This window comes from Monopterus albus, unplaced genomic scaffold (genome assembly GCF_001952655.1).
Source record: "Monopterus albus unplaced genomic scaffold, M_albus_1.0 scaffold293.1, whole genome shotgun sequence".
NCBI lineage: Eukaryota > Metazoa > Chordata > Actinopteri > Synbranchiformes > Synbranchidae > Monopterus > Monopterus albus.
In genome coordinates, this window is record NW_018128173.1 from 458,641 (window position 1) to 463,125 (window position 4,485).

Consider the following 4,485-nt stretch of genomic DNA (forward strand, 5'->3'; position numbering starts at 1 on the left):
ATGATTTAAAATCTGGCTGTTCAGACCAGGTCATAACTCCAGTTGTCTGCGCATGCACCTCTGCCACTAGCTTGCCACTATTACACATTACTAACTTTGTGTCTCCTTTCTCCCGTAGTGTGTCCTCTCTCTCTCTCCCTGTAACTTTCTGCAGGTTGCCCTGGAGCTCTATATCTCTGACGAGCAGTCACCGGCCACATCGACCTGATCAGTGTTTGATTGTTGTGTCTTGTTGCTTTTCTTCTTTTGTCTCTCCTCTATCCACTCACCCCAACCGGTCGAGGCAGAAGGCCGCCCACCAAGAGCCGGGGTCTGTCGGAGGTTTCTTCCGTTAAAGGGAGTTTTTCCTCCCCACTGTCGCCAAGTGCTTGCTCAAGGGGGATTTGTTGGGTTTTCCCTATGTAATAATATTGATAACAGTAAGGTCTAGACCTTACTTTGTAAAGTGTCCTGAGATGACTTTTGTTGTGATTTGGCGCTATACAAATAAAATTTGATTTGATTTGATTTGAACAGACTAGGGGGCAGCTCAGTGCTTGTAAAGGATAGGAAAGGAGCAGACAACTTGGTGACTACTTAAGAAGCAAGAGGCAGCCCGGTGCCTGAAGAAAAGAAGAAAATAAATGGGGGAGAGAACAGGTGGCTTGGCGCCTTGAAGACAGAATGGCAGTGGAAAAGAAGAGGAAACAGAAGGTCTGGCCTAGGGCTCTGAACAAGACTGCAGCCACATTGGTATAGGAAGAGGGGTGATGCCCGACAGAAAAAAGAGCGACCTCTGTCAGATGGCCGGCGGCAGGGGGCACTATGTCAATGGGAGGGCATGCTGTGATACCCTGCCAAGGCTGCCGCCCACCGAGGCATCAGCCCCAGTAGGCCCTCGAAGGAGGCCATCAGGAGCTCAAAGAGTGTGGCTTTGGTGTCCGTGCAGCAGAAAGCAATAAACCTGACGCACAATTGTCAAGAAGGCAAACCATGGTCCAAGATGTTATTCTGAGTTACCCCTACGGTGAGCAGGAAGGGGCATGCTTTCACTGAGTTAGGAGAAAACCGCCATCTTTATGCGGCCCACTTGACTGTGGTGTGGGAGTGAGTGAGGAGCCTCACCTGGAGGACCCCCTCAGTGCCTATCCTCTTGGGTGGAGTGGTGGCAGAGAGCTGTCAGTGAATGGCAAGAGGAGCAGGTGGAAATGACAAACTTGCTGCAGCCCAAATGTCTGCTGAAGCGACCAGATTCAGAGGTTCCCAAACTTCAAATAATTACATTATCTCAGTTTAAAAACACCATGTCCTTACACTGACAGAGCTTTGGCCATTCTAATGAAAGGTGGAAGCAGAAGTGTTGAGGTTTGAGTGTGTTAGAAACTGTGAAAACGAAAGAGGCATAGCTCTGGTCAGGTCCCTCTTCTGAACTTCATCCATCTATCTATTATCTATACCACTTATTCCTGAACAGGGTCATGGGGGGCTGGAACCAATCCCAACTGCCACTGGGAGAGAGGTGGGTTCTACCCTGGACAGGTCGTCAATCTATCACAGAGCTGATATGTAGGCAAACAACCACACACACTCACACTCACTTCTACGGACAATTTAGAGTCACCAAACAACCTAAGCTGCATGTCTTTGGACTGTGGGAGGAAGCTGGAGTACTCGGAGAGAACCCACACAGGCAGAGGGAGAACATGCAAACCCCACACAGAAAGGCGTTGGGTTGGTCGGGGCTCGAGCCCGCTAACCACTGCGCTGCCCTACTGAACTTATCTTCATATGATGAAAAGCTTGTTCTAAAAGTTGTTATGGCTAGATTATGAGACATAGAAGTGGCTGTTTTAAGTCAGCCAGTTTAATTTGCTGCACATTAATAATGAACCCAGATGTGTCCAGACAGCTCAGATTGCCAAATCTGATTTCAAGGACATTTGAAAAAGGTTTGAGGATCATTTAGGAGGATTAGTATTTTAAGGCTATTGTTACAAATGTAGTCTTTATTTCATGACTTCCCCCACCTCATCCTGTGGCTTGGTTTTTTTTTTAGTGTGATTTAAAATGAAATGCTGTATATGCTGATACAATCTGATAAGTTACATGCATTTACCAAATTCAGTTCTCATACAGCACTGAAATCTTTGTCTAAGACTCAGTAGCTGTAGTTGCTGAATGCTAACAAAAGAAAACATGTCTTAGCTTTATTAATACTCCTATTAGTCAATGTAGTAGTAGATGTATTTATGTTAAAATATGGATAGAAAACCACAGGAAATGTTTCAAATTTGGAAAAATAAAGATGGTAAATCTGGCATGGCAAAACTCAGTACACTGGGGAAGCTACAAAAATGGCGCTGAGCTTAAAATGATCATGGTTCACTCAAGTTCCATCAGCCCTGGGATTAAAGTTAACATGCCTATCTTCTGGTACAGGCCCTTGTCATTTTTGTCAGCACTCCGGCAAAGTGGGATTGTCTTCTGTGTGCCTCCTGCAAACCACATTTTCATGCAGGTGAGGCACTGTGTGGCCTTTTAACTTTGGCGGTTAATACTGAAAACACCAAACTGCCTCTATATTCTGAATAAATCATTGCCTTCACTTGGAATGATTTTCTGATGTCTGTTAATGTCAGCTTCTCTTTCTTTTCAAAAAAAAAAAATCTGACCTTTATCCATAGATCACTATTTCTGTAAGATCTGTTTGGATATGCAGTTGAAAGTACATATTGATTGAAAAGTCTACAAAGAGCAGTGCAGTTGTATAGATTAGAGAGTAAGTTTCCTATTCAGAACTAAGCTCCTGAATGTAATGCTCTTTTCCAGTTGCTCTCTGCTGGCAGATGTTGCTTTTTCCACCAGTACAACTCCACTTGTTCTCTGGGCAGACCAACCCTCAATGTTTAATCTGTTGGGCACACAAAGTTTTGTGGTGTGTCTAAACAGATTTGTGATGTGCTGAATTGTCCTGCTGCAGGGGGAGAATCTAATCATGTCAGTTTCTGTATGAGAATTTAATGTGGCACAGAATGGTTATTCCAAAATGAAGCAAGGTGATTTGAAACCTATGGTGGAACTATGACAGACTGGACAGTACAGAGGCAGATTATGCTGCTGAAATGGTTTGAGGGGTTTCTGTTGATGTTTTATTTTTCTTTTTATCTTAGCCACTAACTTAAACTGCTTCTATTTACAATTGTTTGTGATCTAGCTTTGCTATATGCAATGTTTGTGTGAAGAATGACTTTATTTCATATAGCTTTATATTTTCTGGAACTGATCAGGAAAGTGTGCTAGGATATTGTTGACAAGCCAAAAAGAAAAGAAGACACATGCTCCACATATGATCTTTCATATTCTCGTTAGGGAATCACTAAACCATTGTCTGGACATCACAGATCTATGTATTGTTACAGTATCCCTGACTAAAAGCCACATGCCCAGATGCAGCTATATAGTTTGTCGCAGACACTGAATGCAAAGTCTTCCAGGGACCCAGGCTATGGCTTTCATACAACAACAGAAACACAGCTACAGCCTCCTTCTGTGCTTTGAATGTGGAATTATCCAGAAAGCCACAACATGGTTTATTCTGTTTCCCTCAGTAACGTTCAGAAACAGCAGCCCAAATACTTATTAGTCATACATTTTGCGTTACGTTACGTTATTCAGGAAAGTGGCTAGATCAATTTAAATTGTTTTGTACTGCTTATTCTCACAGTATTTGACTAAAACGGGCAGTTGGCATATTACAGTCTATTTGCTGCACTGTAGAAAGAATAGCAATTTAAGTGGAATTATTCACTAGATGATTCAACCAAAGACATTTTCTTCACCTATGATTGAACATTTTTGTTTACTACTCAAGAAAAATGAACAGGACAAGTTTTGTTAAAACAGAACATGAGGCAAATTTTAAAGGTAGCATGACTACGTAATGTCAATGGAAAGCATGCAAACATGCTCATAATAATGCTAACATATAGCAGTGATGTTTAGCTGGTGTAATGTTTACTAGGTTCCCCATCTTGGTTCAGTATTGTTAGTATGCTGACATTTTCTATGTCATAAACCAACCATAAACGATCTTTTTTTTTAATGTCATAACCCAAGTGTGGGACAAATTGAAATTTTTATATGATAATGCACCATATGAACATGAGAAGAGCCAAAGGATGGCCAGGGGTGGCACCAACCAGAATCTGATGGTCTGCACCTCAGAGGCAAAATGTGATTCTTGTCAGTATTAAAGAATGAAAAATTAAAAACAATGACAAAATGTTGCCTTAAATACAATGAATATTTTTCTGGTGTTTTATGATTAATGCTCATATTGGTCATGAATGCAGCATAATGTTTGCATTCATTTATCCAGTTATGTTGTTGTTTATCCAGTTATGCTGTCAGTGGGGAGGAAACACTGTGCAGCAGCAGCAGCAGCAATGTCCCCAGCCGGGAGTAAACAAGGAGCGCAGCCAAAGTTAGCTGAGGAAAGCACTATGT